This window comes from Nelumbo nucifera, chromosome 3 (assembly GCF_055504915.1).
Source record: "Nelumbo nucifera cultivar China Antique chromosome 3, China Antique-T2T, whole genome shotgun sequence".
NCBI classification, from domain to species: domain Eukaryota; kingdom Viridiplantae; phylum Streptophyta; class Magnoliopsida; order Proteales; family Nelumbonaceae; genus Nelumbo; species Nelumbo nucifera.
The window spans coordinates 39094834-39112545 of record NC_142651.1 but is presented as its reverse complement, the minus strand read 5'-3'; positions in this window follow the sequence as shown (position 1 = coordinate 39112545).

The following is a 17712-nucleotide window of genomic DNA, read 5'->3' as shown; positions in this document are numbered from 1 at the left end:
AACAGTTTCCCACTATTTTGCTATCCATGGGAGAATTAGGGAGGAGTTTAAATTAGCGCCCCAAAATGCCCCACAGTACATTCCAATCGTGATCATCTTTCGATGACAAGTATTGGGGATGTTCTCAATGCAAATTCAGTGGGTGTTTGGCATCGATGCCATTTTCTAAGAAAACAACACCACGTAAGCACCACATCAAAGAAAATAGTGCTTCAAACAATGCCTCTTGTTTGGCACCGTTTGTTCAGAAAAATGTTGCTCCAGACTACACCTTGAAAATCAGGAAAGTGTGGTATGGAACAATGCAAAATTCAATATTTTCTCGATGGTGCAATGATATGGCATCATCTTAGACATTGGATAATGTAAATCAATATTGAAAACGTTGCTACCAACATTAATACCAAACAAAACTAATATTATTTTCTCAGAAAATTTCTACAGCACTGGTTCTAAACAAAAAATAAGCCCCATTTTCTTGCAACTCCACATACCCAATACTCTTTATGAGAAAATATTATATATTCCCAGCACTGATGCCAAACACCAACTGAGATGTGACCTAATACTATCAATCCAGTCTCAATAGGCCACTGCAGCCTCACATTTATAATATCTCTTTAATCATTCATGAGAGCTGTTCCTAATATACAGCAGGGAAGTGATGGTTGGTAGCTGATCCAACGATGTTGATACAGTGTTGGGAGTGATTGTTGGTAGTATATTCCGATTTTTTTATTAATTTTAAATTTTTTTAAATACATAGTTAGGTTAGGCCAGTTAATAGGTGGTAAGAACTACGAAGTGGGTGCATTGCAATTGCAATTGGAGTGTGTGTCCAATTGGCGTTTGGCGGTGTTTGTGTTGGCCTGCTGGGTCTGGGTGCGTCTAGCCGGTTGGGCAGTTGGGCTGCTGATGCTTGACAAACCTTTTGTCTGTTCCTAAAAAATTCTTTTTTTTTATCCTATTAGGCTACTACTTACCTACGTTCGATAGCATGTGCTATCCACATACTCCCCAGCGTTGCCACGCTACTTCATATGAACTGTGTACGGCATGAATTGATGTCGGTTGGGCCCAGTGATACCGATGGCCCACCAAGTTTTGTTGTACAAACTACAAAGGTTGTTTGATTTGATGTGATGAATTGATGATGTATGCGTTGGGTATAATAGTTCAACGATGGGCTTGCACATAAAGCGAGGCCTGTTTTTGTAAGTTTCTAGTATTATGGGCTAAATGCTGAATTAGCATCCACATGGCAGTTCCAAACACGGCCGATGATGGTATGCGATTTAAGAATTGGCATTTCCATATTTACTACACCTCGCAAGTGAAATGACATACTCAACCACTACATAAGCGGGAACACAACCAACCGACGTCCTCTATATAAATAGGGCAAGAAAATAAAGGAGGCTCCCGATAGCTATAACACCAAAAAAAAGACCCTTTTTTATCCCAAAATTTATTCCAGGTGATGGGGCAGCCACCTAAGAATTAAAAAAAAAAAGACCATTTATCTAAGATTAAGCATAACTTTTTTATGCAGCTTTCAAATTAGGCCAGACCATAAAAAAGAAACTGAAATTAGCGGAGTTAGTTGAGCAAAAGGCTGGATTTAAGCTTGGATCTTGAGACCTACGTGATCAATTGGACCAAGCCCAACCCATTTATGCTTAATTTGGATCCTATAATGACAACTGAAATTCCAAATATAGTGGCCCAAGGACAGGCTGATCAGCCTTTTCCTTTTGACAGTTAAGACAAGCTTAAAAGAAAAAGAAAGGAAAGAGAAAAACCTGAAGATGGTTTAGTTCACACAGATTTAAGATTTCCCACTAATTAAAAGTGAAGTCTGTGGGTATTAATGCTACAAATCTGGTTTCTAAAACTATCTTAACATACTGACCCAACTACAAATCCAGCTTGAGCTTGCCCACCGAAAGATTGAAGGGGGCAAAGACCAAAGTTGTCCATCTACGCAGCACAAGCATGATCTAGGGTTAGAGTTTCTACATAAAAAAAAAGAAGGTTAAAATTTGGATGCCACCATTTACTAGGCTGTACTATGTGTTTCTATGTCACGCATAAAAGCTGGGATCAAAACTTGGTAATTAGAATTCATCTGAGCTTGGTTTCCATGTTTAAGATGATGCCAACTGATTTCCAAGCTCCTCCCATCACTCCCTTTCACCATTGGTATGACATTGACAGCTAATAGCCGGGTCTCTCTAACTTGTAATGAACCCAAAGCACAGATAAGATAAGCCTCATTGCATTTGAAAGTATCAATAACGATGTTGTCACTTGTTAGTGGAAAGCTATACCAATCGAGGCAAAATATAAGAGAAACCGAGAAACTAAACAAAAGCAAAGGCGAAGTACTTGCCAAAAGAAAAAAAAAAGGGTGCTAGATGGATCGAAGTTTTTATTCCTGAGGCAAGAAAAGGGTAAATCGGGTACGCTATTTTATTTTTTCAAAAAATCTTGTATATAATAAGGACATGGCTGAAACATGGCGAAGTACGCTATTTTATTTTTTCAAAAAAAAGTGCTATTTTATTTTTTCCAATCTCCATAACGGATGTGTGATCCGAATCGAAGAAACAGAGCAAACGCCCACGAAATTGGCAAGGATGATACATTGAACGATTGAACGGAACCTGGTTGGTGTTTCCACTTTCCAACACGCGACCTTTGAGGCCTAGATTTCCGTTGCCCACTAGGATATTTGTCCTACTTTGGTAGCAGCAACCAAGAAGCGGATTATTATTATCACTTTTTCTTTGAGTTGGGAAGGTGGGGTGCTGGACAATGACGGGTTTTATTGAACCAACTAACCCTAACTAGCATCGATACCCACAGACTAAACCAAACATCCATTCTGGTAACCATGTAATATGTTGACAAAGAGAAACAAACGTTGGTTTGGGTGAAACCAGCAACAATTAAGTAGTAATAGAACACATTAAGATCAAGTTAATACTTACTTTTTCTTGACGTTCATGAGAAGAATGTTAAACTTGAGCAGTGGATGAAACTGGTTTTTCCTTCTTCCTTCGTTGTACCTCCGACTAGTTGACACTACTACGATATCGTGTGCTGCTTTCTTTCCTCAAATAAAATTGTAAACAAATTGAAGTCCACGGGATACAAACCTCAATGGAAGATACCACTAGCGACGACAGAATGTTTCATCAATGTCACAATCGAAGCTAGGCTTTTTTAAAAAAAAAGGAATGTTTTGCCAAATATCAAATTTCAATTTCATAGCATGATTAAGATTTTCGATGATCATTCCTACCAATACTCCTCGGGATGGCATTCCGGTTGGGATCCGATTTCTCCGACTCAATGGGGTTGGGGATAGGAATTGTTTTTGCAAAGTGAAAATAGGGACGGGGATTAATAGAAATTCCTGATTGGGGTTGGAGTGGGGGATGGGGATTGAGGTCTCCGTCCTTTTCCAATCCCGATTATATATTTATATTAGCGGGGACCTATGTGATGTACAGGATTTAATTTACTAAAATCTACCCTATAGTTAAAATTTTACTAAAACACCACTTATAATTTGCAATGGATTTAATCAATCTCTCATTAAATGGTAGTGGAAAATGATAGTGTTGATCCTAATGTTCATTTAAATAAATTTAATCAAAAGAAAATAAAAACAAAAATACCATTTTTGCCCTTTATAAGACACAAGCAACCACTCTATTGGCTATATTTTGGTTAATTTTGTTTTTTGTACAAAAAAAAAAATATTAAGGGTATTTTTGGAATAAAAAATCATGGGCCTAATGGAAAAAAAACACTCATTAATGAAAGGTTGATTAAGTAAATAAGTTGTAAAACATATGAGATGTTTTAATAAAATGAAAACTATAAGGTAGGTTTGAGTAAATATGTAAAACTATAAGATGTGTTCTAGTAAATGACCCTAATAGAATCACATAAGAGTATACAATTGTTTTATATTTTTAACTTTTTAAGTAATTAATAATTATTCATATTTTATATACTATTTTTAATAATTTTTTTATAATACAAAAATAACAACAATTAATTTCAGTTAGGTTTATTCATCAAACTGATGAAACCGACCAAACCGAGTTGGTCGGTTTTCTAGTATTTTAGGTTGGCTTTGGTTCAAAATTTTCCCAATTCGACCAAGTTGGATCAATTTCACTTTGACCATTTGTAAACCAACCAAAATCGAACGACCCAACAATGGATATATATTAATATTTTATATTTTAAATATAATTTTTAATATGAAAAAGTGGAAATTTTTTCATATTTCTTAGTCTAAAATGTTTTATATCATAAATCTAATTTTTAAATTTATTTTTTAATAATTGCACTATAATTTTTAAAATTAAATTAAATTTTTAAGTTTAAATCTTTTGAACCAACTAACCAAACCAAAAAATTGATCCAAACCGATACAACTTGAGTGGGTCGGTTTTCACAAAAGATCAACCGGTTTCAGCTGACCAACTCCCCAACCTAACCATGTCGATTTGGTTGCTCAAATAGCCTACGACCGAACCGAACCAATTATTGAAAATATATTGATAATGAAAAAAATACAATAATTTCAAAAATACAATAAGTACTAAAAATATATTAACTTAGTCAATAAATAGTATAATCTCAAATAATAGTTTAATCTCCAATAAATATTAATCAATAAGTTATAACAAAAATATAATAAATACAATAAGTACAATAAATTAAGTTTAAAAATTTCACTAATAGTAATTTAATCTCCAATAATTATTGAAAGTTTTCTATTAAATAACAAAACAAAATAAATTTATACATAATTATTGAAAATACATTTATCACAAAAATAATAAATAATTACTAAAATACAACAAATATTAATTTTAGTATATATAATTATATAATAAATATAGATTAAGAGTTTAAAATTATTATTAATAAATATTAAATTTTTGAAAGTTATTTTCTCGAATTATTACTTAATATAATTATTGAAAATACATTTATCACAAAAACAATAAATAATTATTAAAATACAACAAATATTAATTTTAGTATATATAATTATATAATAAATATAGATTAAGAGCTTAAAATTATTATTAATAAATATTAAATTTTTGAAAGTTATTTTCTCGAATTATTACTACATAATTTTTTTATTTTAAATATTTAAAATCTAGTTATGTTAAATATTTTGTTATTTAAAATACATAGTTATTTAAATACTTAAATAATATGTAAAATATTTAAATTTTAAAATATTAGTTATTTATTGAATTTAATTATCCATAAAACCATAATTTATACTATTATTACATAATTTCATTATTAATTTGGCAATATAATACATTATTATTAATTTCAATATTATGTTATAATTGTTTTTCTGGTTTAAAGATTTTTTTAATTTATTACATAATTTCGTTATTTTAACTATTTAAAATCTAGTTATGATAGATATGTAGCTATTTAAATATTTAAATAATCTACAAAATATTTATTTTTTTTATTTGAATTTTATTTATTTAAAGCTATTAAATATTTGAAAAACATTTAAATTGATTATCCGGAAAAATATAATTTAAATTGTTAGTACATAATTTTGTGATATATTTTATAAAAATATAAAATTATTTTCTATGTTTTTAATAAATATTTTAAAGTTATTATATAATTTTGTTAGAATATTTAAAAAATTCTTAAATTTTTTAATCCAAAATTTCTTTAGATATATATAGATAAAAAGTATGGGAGAGGATAAATAGGTGATGGAGGGAGATTTGGCCCGACCTCGTAGCTCAGGTACACGTAGGCGTGACCTAGCTCAAATAGTGACTCAGCATGACAGCACAATGGACGTAAGCACAACTCGGTGGGGAGGTCCCACCGAGTTCAACACGGCAGCTCGGCAGGTAAACTACTCGTCGAAAGCCGCCTCGCCCGCACCTCCTCCCCGGGGTTAAGGCACTTCGGGGGGTCTCGAGTTCGGGGCACCCTGACCCCTTTTGAGACCCGAGCTCCTCCCAATGGACCTCGAGCCACTCCCAAGCAAGAACGCATCGATTCTTCTTCGGACGCCCTAAGGCACAAAGACCTCGGGTCGGCTAACTCGGTACAACCGACTGCAGGCAGCCCGTCACTCAGAGGACATCCCAGCTCAGGGAAATTCGCAGGAGAACAGCTCGGTACACCATAGGAGGGCTTCCTGCCCGACCGCCGTACCTGACAAACCTGCGAATTGCAGGCATGTCCCATCGCCGCGCCTGCCACCTTTAGAAAGGCGTTCCACACCTAACAGACACGTACCCTGCACAACGGCCCCGCGCGTGCCACCTCAGCCCTGCCTATAACGGCTGTGGCAGACTGACAGTGGCGATTATACCTGCCCTGTCAGAAGTTAGAGGGCTTGGAGCAACGGAATTCAGTTATAAGGAGCTTATCCTCAAGGAACAAGGTATCTGGAATAGCTAGCGCAACCTGCACTCTTAGTGTTCACTCTCTTCTAGCTTCTTGCACACAGTACTAACTTAAGCATCGGAGCGTTCCCGCCGGGAAACCCCCTGGGAGTTCTTCCTCCTTCTCGTTTCAGGTACATCTCAGGAGCCACGCGAGCGCCAGCTAGGAGTGACCGGATTGTGCTACATCACTTGGCGCCGTTTGTGGAAAACGCTTCAAAAAGCCTTTCCCTCCAAACTCTATCAGTTCCTTCTTCTTCCTTGAAACAACCCAACGTTCATGGCTTCTTCTAGCAACGTCGGACGAAGCACGAAAATGGATAACTCCAGGGAACAACCCCAGCTTCCTATTGTCTGTATTGGACAGTTCACCGTCCCCCTCTCAGCGAACGGAATCCCCAGCTTGAACGTGCCTCTCACAATGGCACCTGTCATCGCCCCACTCCCTGCTACAGTCGGAACGACGTTCACCGAACCTTCGGTCGTGCCCCCAGCAGCCAGCCCGAACCAGCTGGAGGACCTGGTGCAGTGCATGAGGGCCATGCAGGCTCAAATGCAACAGTTCCAACAACTTTAATTCTATCAACAACACGTACTGCACCAGGTCTCCTAGTATTCCCCCAGCTGCCCCAACCTCAGCTTCAACAGCCTCAGCTCTCGCCTCAGCGCCTAGCCTCGCAGCAAGCCAAATCTCGCCGCCAGAGCGAGCACTCCGGCCGAGGAGAGGCCCCCCAAAATCTCCCAAAAAATCAGGACTCCCCCCACGGCAGACGGGAGAGACTGGCTATCCCGATCTCGCCGCAGGCGGACAGGTCGGGAGGACCCCGGCTCGGCAGGTCTACGTCACCGTGACAGTCGAAGTTCGGAACCCCGATCCTTGAAAACCGGTTCGAGATCCTGGCAACAGACTCCAAGCAGGACCCCTTTGTCCATAGCCACCACTAGTAAACCGAGCCCATCAAGAAGTAGAGACGCCGCCGCCGAGCTCGCCGATCTGTCACCCGCGATTTGCCCGAGGTCATGGGCAAAGAAGAGGTAGGCTCGGCCGAAGCCAAAGCTCCCCTCCTCTCAGTTCCGTCCCCCCTGTCTTCCGAACTCCTAGCAGTCCCGATGCCCAAGGATTTCAAGCTCCCCCCTCTTGATAAGTATGACAGGTTGTTCGACCCGAATGATCATGTAGATGCCTTTCAATCACACATGCACCTGGCGCGAGCCAGTGAGTCGTGCATGTGCGTGGCTTTCTCCACTACTTTCAGGAGAGCGGCCCGCACGTGGTACCAGAACTTGGCACCCAGGTCAATAAGAAGTTGGGCGCAGTTCGCGCAAGCCTTCACGACCCACTTAGTCACTAGCAAACGGTGCCCGCGAACCGAAGAAAGCATCTTCAACGTGGCACAAAGAGAGGGAGAATCCATCCGGAGCTATATCAAGCGGTTCAACGACCCTTGTATGCAGATACCGCGCCTAGACCCCGCCGTACGCCTTGCTACAGCCAAGAAGGGCATGGTGCACAAAGAGTTCAAGTGGCACATGGTCATCAACCAACCCGCGACCATAACCGAGTTTCTAAAGCTTGCAGATAAGTTCATAACCACTGAAGAGGAGATCAACTAGAAGGGCGAGGCCGCACCCGAAAAAAGAAAGAGTGAAGAAGAGCCTTCCAGCCAAGGGGACACCCGAAGGAAAAAAGAAATAGTTCGGGGGGCAAAGCCGGGTCAACTGTTCCGAGCTCCCGCACCAGACCGAGCTGATTACACCCCACTGAACGCAAAGCGGGCCGAAATCCTGATGGCGATCAAGGACGCCCCGTACGTGAAGTGGCCACCCCGTCTGAGGGGGAATCCCAATGAGAGAAATAAGAGTCTGTATTGCAGTTTTCACAAAGACCACGGTCACAGTACCGAGAGTTGTAAAAACCTCCGCGACGAGATAGAGGAGCTCATCCGTCGCGGATATTTGAGAAACTTTGTACAAAATAATAATAATAACAATAGTAATAGAACAGGTCGGCAAGGGGAGCACAACAAAGATGCTCCCGAGTCCAGCAACAGGACGGCCGAACAACCGTAGAGGCAGCCTCCAGAGGAGAGGCCAGTTCGGGGGACCATCCACATGATAGTGGGAGGTTCGATCGTTGCGGGTTGCACCTTAGCAGCAGCTCGGACGTCAGTTCGTGAGGCCACCCGGGAAGAGCAGAACCCCCAAAGCGGTTGAAGACGGGAGATCCAATTTTCTTCACAGAAGACGATGCGCGAGGGGTCCACTATCCCCATGATGACGCACTCGTGATAAAGCTAAGAATCAATGACTTTGAGGTCAGGCACGTACTCGTGGACTCAGGCAGCTCAACCGACATCCTCTTCAAAGCTGCGTTTGACCAGCTTCAGTTGCAGAGAAGCGATCTGAGGCCTACGGACACCCCTTTAGTGGGCTTCAGCGGAGAGGAAGTCTGCCCTCTTGGGAAAATAACAGTACTTGTAGAGATCGGCACATGGCCTTGTGTGGTCAGATTCGAACACAACTTCCTGGTGGTAGCGACCCCCTCTCCCTACAATGCCATAATAGGTCGACCGATCACCCATGTCCTACGGGCGGTGGTCTTCACTTACCACTTGGCTATGAAGTTCCCAACAGACTTCGGTGTGGGAGTAGCGCGGGGCGACCAGCTTGAGTCCCGCAAGTGCTACGTTGCCGCCCTAAAAGGGAAAACCAAGGTGGCCGATGACCTCGAACTGGAATGACCCACAGAGCAAGGCGAAGAGCGAGCCGCGCCCACGGAAGAAACAGTTGCGATCTCGACCTCAACAGCAAACCCAGCTCGGACGCTTCAGATCGGCGCTTCCGTCCAGGAGCCCCTACGATCCGAACTGGTAAGTTTTTTACTTCAAAATTTAGATATTTTTGCATGGTCCGCGGCAGAAATGCCCGGTATAAACCCCGAACTCATAACTCACAAGCTGAACACTAATGCTGTAGTTAGGCCCGTTAGACAGAAGAAACGCAACCTAGCCCCAGAACGGTGGAAAGCGGTCGACGAGGAAGTCGAGAAGCTCCTCGCAGCGGACTTCATAAGAGAAGTCCAATACCCGAGCTGGGTAGCCAACCCCGTCCTGTTAAAGAAGGCCAACGGCAAGTGGCGCATGTGCGTTGACTACACCGACCTGAACCGGGCTTGCTCAAAAGATTGCTTCCCGCTCCCCAGAATCGACCGTTTGGTGGACGCAACCTCGGGGCATGAGTTGCTAAGCTTCTTGGACACCTATTCGGGCTATAACCAGATCAAGATGGACCCGGCGGACGACGAAAAGACTGCCTTCATCACGGAGTTCGGCCTATACTGTTACAAAGTTATGCCCTTCGGGTTGAAAAATGCAGGGGCAACCTTTCAAAGGCTTGTAAATAAATTGTTTGCGCCGTTAATCGACAGAAAAGTAGAATGCTATGTAGACGACATGGTCGTCAAAACCCAATTCTCACATGAATTAATACAAGACTTGCATTCTGTTTTTGAAATTTTGCGTAAGTTTAACATGAGATTGAATCCAAACAAGTGTGTGTTCGGTGTGACCTCGGGTAAATTCCTAGAATACATCGTTAACCGGCGTGACATTGAAGCCAACCCGGATAAGGTTAAGGCCATCTTAGATATGAGACCACCCCGTAAGTTGAAGGAGGTTTAGAGGTTGAATGGCCGCATAGCCGCCCTGAGCCGCTTCATGTCCAAATCGGCGGACCGCTGTCTGCCGTTCTTTAAGGCAATCAAGAGCAAAGCGTTCGAGTGGACCCGAGACTGTTAGCTCGCGTTTGACGAGCTCAAGAAATACCTTGCTAGTGTGCTGATCTTAACCCGGCCCGAGGAGGGCGACGTTTTAGAACTGTACCTCTCGGCGAGCGACAAAGTGATTAGTTCGGTACTAATAAAGGAAGTAGATTGGGTCCAACGACCTATCTATTATGTTAGTAAAGTATTGCAGGGAGCAGAGACAAGATACCCGCAGATAGAAAAGCTAGCGTACGCACTAGTAATTGTAGCTCGGAAGCTCCGCCCGTACTTCCAGGCTCACACTGTTATCATTCTCACTAACAAACCCCTGAGGCAAGTCTTACTGAAGCCCGAGGTCTCTGGTCAGTTAACGAAGTGGGCCGTTGAGCTCAGCGAGTACGATCTCCAGTACAAGCCGCGAACTGCCACTAAGGCCCAAGCCTTGGCAGATTTCATCGCCGAGTGCACATTCAGCTCTGAAGCCCCCAGGCCGGTCGAGTCCGAGCCCCATGAGGTAGTAACCAATGTGGCATCTCCCCTAGTTCGGCCAAGCCCAAGCTGGGATGAGGAGCCCTGGATCCTTCACGTTGATGGCTCCTCATACTAGCAGGGCAGTAGAGCCGGAATAGTTCTGCGCGGCCCAAGTGGCACAAAACTAGAGTACGCGCTACACTTTGAGTTCGCGGCATCTAACAACGAAGCGGAGTACGAGGCATTGATAGCTGGACTAGCTCTAGCCAGAGAAGTAAAAGGCAAGCACATCGTTATCTGCAGCGACTCCCAGCTTGTGGTCAACCAGGTTACCGACGATTACGAAACTCGCGAGCCAACCATGATCGCCTACTTAGCCAGAGTCAGAGAGGCCCTGCTCAACTTCCAATCACACTTTATCAGATAAATCCCTAGGTCAGAGAACGCCGAGGCCAACGCCCTGTCCAGGTTAGCCAGCACCAGCGACATCACCATGAGAACCGTGTACATAGAGGACCTGCCTCGGCCTAGCATTCTCAGGGGAGCAGAGGAGGTCGCTCCCGTTGTTCAAGCAGAGCCGAGCTAGATTGACCCGCTCGCGAGCTTCTTGCTACATGGGACCCTCCCTGCAGACCGCAATGCAGCTAGAAGGGTGCGGCGCCAGGCAACCAAATATGTCATGATAGACGAACAACTATACCGGAGATCTTACACACTCCCCTACTTACGCTGCTTGCGATCCACCGAAGCCAAGCTTGTACTCTGCGACACCCATGAGGGTCTATGCGGTGGGCACTTGGGGGGTAGGGCCCTCGCCCAAAAGGCACTCCGACAAGGGTATTATTGGCCAACAATGAAGGTAAACGCTATTGAGCTCGTCAGAAAATGTGACAAATGCCAAAGACATGCCAATATTCACCACCAACCCGCTGCCGACCTCAATTATCTCACCAGCCCGTGGCCCTTTGCGCAGTGGGGCATCGATCTACTCGGGCCATTCCCGCCAGCAACGGGTGGAAGAAAGTTCTTAGTAGTGGTAGTGGACTATTTTACCAAGTGGGTAGAAGCCAAGCCCCTCGTGACGATCACAGCCTGAAATGTCCAAGACTTCTTTTGGAAGAACATCATGTGCCGCTTCGGATTACCTCGGGTGTTGATCTCCGACAACGGCAAGCAGTTCGAGGACATCAAATTTCAAGACTGGTGCCGAGACATGGGGATCCAACAGAATTTTACTTCAGTCGCGCACCCTCAAGCAAACAGTCAGGTAGAAGTCACTAACAGAGCCATCCTCCGCGGACTAAAGGCACGGCTGGACCAAATTAAGGATTGTGGGCAGATGAACTACCCAGTGTCCTCTGGGCCTACCGGACCACAGAGAAGACCGCCACGGGAGAAACACCCTTCAATCTCACCTACGACACCGAAGCTGTGATCCCCGCAGAGATCGAAGTACCTACGTTGCGCCTAGAAACATATAGTGATCAAACAAACGAAGATGAGCTACGTACCAACCTCGACCTACTCGACGAAGTAAGAGACCTCGCGTACATTAGGACCGCAGCCTACCAGCAGAGAGTAGCTCGGTACTATAACGCCAGGGTCAAGAGGCGAAACCTCCGCGTTAGCGACCTGGTCCTTCGTAAAGTTATGGTACCTGAGCCCGGCGCTGGCAAGCTCGGGTCCAACTGGGAAGGTCCTTACCGAGTGAAACGAGTGCTCGAGGAAGGAACATATGAGCTCGAGACCCTCGAAGGTAAACAAATACCTCGGGCATGGAATATTGTCAACCTAAGACAATATTATCTGTAAAGAATCGAGTAGGCCACGAGCCACTCCCTAAGCCTAAGGGCCAGAATACCGAGCTAACATGACCTCAGCACATAAGACCCAGCCGTCTCTTCGGCACGGGCGAAAGTAAGGGTAAAACCCAGGAGCGGACTACGGGTCCCTCCCTAAGCCTAAGGGCCGCAAGAAGACCCCAGTCATCACTTTGGCCTAGGTGAAATCCAAGAACAGACTACGGGTCCCTTCTTAAGCCTAAGGGTCACAAGAAAGCCCCAACTGCCACTTCGGCATGGCAAACTGACAAAAACCTGGTTATCTCTAACCCTTAAGGGAAAGACAGCTCGGGTATGAACCCTACGGTGCCTATACCCTTGCTGTTCTCACTCAGCTCGGAAACCCGATAGTCCGGGGTAACCCGCGCGACCCGAAGTAACACAACTTCACTTAATTACCCTTAGCGCCAGCTCGGTGGCTTGACAGCTCGGGTAACCTATACATTAAATTGACCAGCTTGAAGTCCACTCACACTTAGAAGTATTTTTGCACTCAGAGATACTCGAAAAAAACTGTATTTCATTAAAAAGAGAGTTCAGGTACAAAAGTTTTTACCCGAGCTCAAAGGCTCAGGATAGTACATTCGCAGTTCAGAAAGGGACAAGATTAAGTTACAAATATAAAGGGCAAACTACTTTGGGGACTCACCGCCTCTATCAGGGACCCCCTCGGAGACAGTGTCTGGACCAGCATCCTCTGCTCCATCTTCGGGACCTTCATCCTCGGAATCGGGGTTGTCTTTTGACTGACGCGCGATGTTGTCAGTAATCCGCAAAGTAGTAATGGCACTCGTGTCCAGCTCGGGGTAGAGGTGCCTGATCAGCCACCGGCTGACCTTGAAGCCCTTACGGTAGGCCTTTGTCATCACATCGTCGAATCTCGAAGAGTTGACGTAGTCAATGACGGCCTGGGTCTTGGCCTCCTCGAGAGCACCCTCGAAGATTGCAGTCTTCTCCCTTATGTCCTCCTAGAGGTACCCCACTTCATGCTCCAGTTTCCCCTTCGCCTCCTTGAGGTCTTGTACCTCGAGCCTCAGAGCATCCCGCTCAGCCTTGAGGCTGCTCACCTCGAGCCCTAAGGCCTCCTGACCGACCCTGAGACCGTTCACTTCGGCCCTCAACTTGTCTTTATCTCAAGCCAGCTCCCCCTTCTCTGACATTAACACCTCGATAAAACTCTTTTGAGCTAAGGCGTCACTCTCCAAGCGGTGAACCTGACAACGAGCTGCCCTCAACTCAGTATGGGCTGCGCGAGACGATTTCTCAACCTCCAGAGCCCGCCTCAGATGTCGATCTGATTGGAGGGTCAAGGCGCGAATGGTGGAGTTCACCTACAAAAAGGAGAACCAGTTAAGAGGGAGACCACCAAAAAAAAAAGAAAAAAAGGACGACTCACCACCATAGTATGAGTGGCGGCTCGGGCGCCGAGCTGACCAGGAGTGAGTTCGGCCCACTCGCTGACCTCCCCCGAGTATGCAGCCAGCTTACTCTTCTTCAGGCTACACTAGGGGTTCAGGACAGTTTGGCTCCCCTGACCCTCTGAGTTGGAAGCCGTCATCTCCACATCGTGAGTGGAACTCTCGGAGGTCTCGGCGGCAGCGTCAGCAGGGTGAGCCCCGGCAGCAGCGGCGTTGGCCTCGGCAATGCTTTCTCTAGCAAGTTGGGTGGGCTTGGCAATAGGCTCGGCGGGCTTAACGGCAGGTTCCGCCATCACCTCGGGCCCCTTAGGCACAGCCCCCTTTCCAAGTCTATGACGGGCACGGCTACCACCTCGGGCTCCGAGGCAAAGGTTTGCAGAAGTTGAGGCTCGGCTGAAGCTTACGGGGACCCAACGCGCGCCTTCTTCGCCACGCGCTTCTTCCTCTTCATCTGGTGGAAGAGCTTCTAGTTGTCTATCTTTTCCGCCTCCATGGGACCTGCAGTGTAATACGACATCAGTAACCCGAAGCTAATATATGAGCGGAAAAGCCGAAGTGGAAAAAACCTACCCGGACTCAAGCCCGCCTGGACGAGCTTCTCCTCAAAAGTGAAGTCTTTATAATGCAACCCGAGCTTAGCCAGTGACTGGAGCTCCTTCTTGGTCTTCCCGTCCAGGATGACACCAGGGTCTTGAACAGCTATCCTCCAATCGGTGGGAAAGGGCCACCCCGTGCTGCTCCGGACTACGAAGTAGACCCGCTTCCAAGCTGGGACTTTGCTTGGAAACTTGTGCATGAGTTTAAAACCCGGGCGGGGGGACAGGTAGTAAGACCGCCTATGCCCGGGGAGAGCGCCCGAAGCGCTCTTCTTTATAGCCAAGATCGTACTAAGAACATCTAAATCTATGGAAAGGGAATAGTCAAAACAAAGAGAAATGGACCCCACCACATTCCGTTTGGAGTTCGCGTGGAGTTGGTCCAGGGTAATGTTAAAGTGTACCAACACCTCAACAATTAAAGGGTGAAGTGGAAGTCTGAGCCTGGCTATCAGTTGCTCCCTAAAGATCACGATCTCGTTGGGACCGTGCTCCCATGAGAAGTTGCCAGTGGGAAGACTATATGAGTACTCGGCAGGGAGGCGGAACCTCTGTATGAGGTCCTGAAGCCTCTCCGAGGTCATTATGGAGGGCCCGAACTGATCTGGTTCCCGACCTCGGTGGGAGGTAGACGCCAGATGACCCGAAGCCACCCGTACTTCGGATGGCTGGGTAGCAGAGGGGACATCCCGAGCCGAGGTACCTACCTCGGGCTCATCGATGAGACTGTCTACACTAGACGACATATCGGACTAACAGAAAGAAGCAAACTAGAAGGGAAAAGGGAGCTCGGGAGGATTCACCGAGGAAACGCAACCGGTCTGGAAGAACAGAACGAACTGGAGAACCCGAGCTAAGAAACCCCCGGCGCGAGCTCAAACGCTAACGATGAAAGCTTTGTGGCGAAGAAAATGGCCAGGGGACCCCCTATTTATAGCCGCAATCGCGGGTTCTTCGAGGCGAAAATGATTTAGCGCGTTTTTGACGTCCGCGAAGTCCAAGTTGCGTGAAGTCCGCGCGTAACCCGGACGCGACTCGAATCCCTTTTTGGTCAAGCCAGGCACTAGACCGGTACAACTGGACGGAACGCGTGACAACGCAACACAAAACACCGACGCCAAATCCACCCGGCGCGTCATGACCTCCCCGCACTGGGTCACCGCCGCCAGCACAGGGAGTGGGGGGCAATTGATGGAGGGAGATTTGGCCCGACCTCGTAGCTCAGGTACACGTAGGCGTGACCTAGGTCAAACAGTGACTCAACATGACAGCACAACGGATGTAAGCACAACTGGGTGGGGAGGTCCCACCGGGTTCAGCACGGCAGTTCGGCAGGTAAACTACTCTTTGAAAGCCGCCTTGCCCGCACCTCCTCCCCAGGGTTAAGGCACTTCGGGGGGTCCCGAGTTCGGGGCACCCTGACCCCTTTTGAGACCCGAGCTCCTCCCAATGGACCTCGGGCCACTCCCAATCAAGAACGCACCGATTTTTCTTCGGACGCCCCGAGGCACAAAGAAGCCCGTCACTCAAAGGACAACCCAGCTCAGGGAAATTCGTAGGAGAACAGCTCGGTATACCATAGGAGGGCTTCCTGCCCGACCGCCGTACCCAACAAACCTGCGAATTGCAGGCATGTCCCCTCGCCGCGCCTGCCACCTTTAGAAAGGCGTCCCACACCTGATAGACACGTACCCTGCACGACGGCCCCACGCGTGCCACCTCAGCCTTGCCTGTAACGGCTGTGGCAGACTGACAGTGGCGGTTATACCTGCCCTGTCAGAAGTCAGAGGGCCTGGAGCAATGGAATTCAGTTATAAAGAGCTTATCCTCAAGGAACAAGGTATCTAGAATAGCTAGCACAACCTGCACTCTTAGTGTTCACTCTCTTCTAGCTTCTTGCACATAGTACTAACTTAAGCATCGGAGCGTTCCCGCCGGGAAACCCCCCGGGAGTTCTTCCTCCTTCTCGTTTCAGGTACATCTCAGGAACCACGCGAGCGCCAGCTAGGAGTGACCGGATTGTGCTACATCAATAGGAATTAAAGATATTTTAGGAGAGAAACTCTCTACTAAATTAAAGATAACTGTGGAGATAAATAGGAATTAGAGATAATTTAGACGATAAATAGGGTAAGTCCTTGTAGTTACGTTAATTACATTATAACTTTTCCATTAAACCAATCGAGAGGGCTTCAATGTTATATTTAGAAAACAAATCAAATCATAAATCATTCAAATAAATAAGAAAAGGGTAACTTGGAAATTTAAAAAATTTTAAATAGGTGAATGAGAACCTTTTTCTGAAGTTAAGTGATAGAACTTTAATGAAGGGGGGATTTTTTCGTAAAGTGAAAGTTTAAGAGGTATTTGGACCCCATGGTACAGAGGGGTCTTTATAATTTACCCTAATACAAAATACAAGGTTTTGCACTTACATATTTGTATTTGTATTCCTTCCAAACTAAGCCTTAATTTCTCAATTGTCCCTTGTCCCTTAAAACTCTTGAACCTATTTGTTTTGACCCCTCCTCTCTTGATAACCACATTTAGGTGCCGTTTGATTGCACTTTTTAGAGGTTTGAATCTGAAAATGCTACTTTTCAGACCTCACCCCTTGCTTGGTTGTACCTCTTAAATTGGGTCTGAAACTGATTTTCAGATCTGAAAATCATATACCTTGGGCCGACTCTTAACTTATTCAGACACATTTCAGAGCCGACCTAATGTCCAAAATATCCTTACAATTTTTTGTAAATGACTCAAGTTACCCCTAATACCCCCAAACCCAGAAAACCTAAACATTTAACCTCTCTTTCTCTCTGGCTCTCTCTGTCTCTGTCTCTGTCTCTGTCTCTGTCTCTGTCTCTATCTCTGTCTTTCTCTCTCTCTCTCTCTCTCTCTCTCTCTCTCTCTCTGCCCTGTCTTCCTGCCACCATCGCTGCAAGTTGCAACGGCTCTCTCTCTCTTCGCCCTGTCTTCTCACCACCGCCGTTGCAACTTGCAGCGACGGCTCTCTCTCCCCTATCTTCTCTCTCTCTCTCTCTCTCTCCTGTCTTCCCACCACCGCCACTGTCGTTGTCTTCTCTCTCTCGCTCTCTCCCCCTGTCTTCTCTCTCTCTCCCTCCCCTGTCTTCCCACCACCGCCATCGC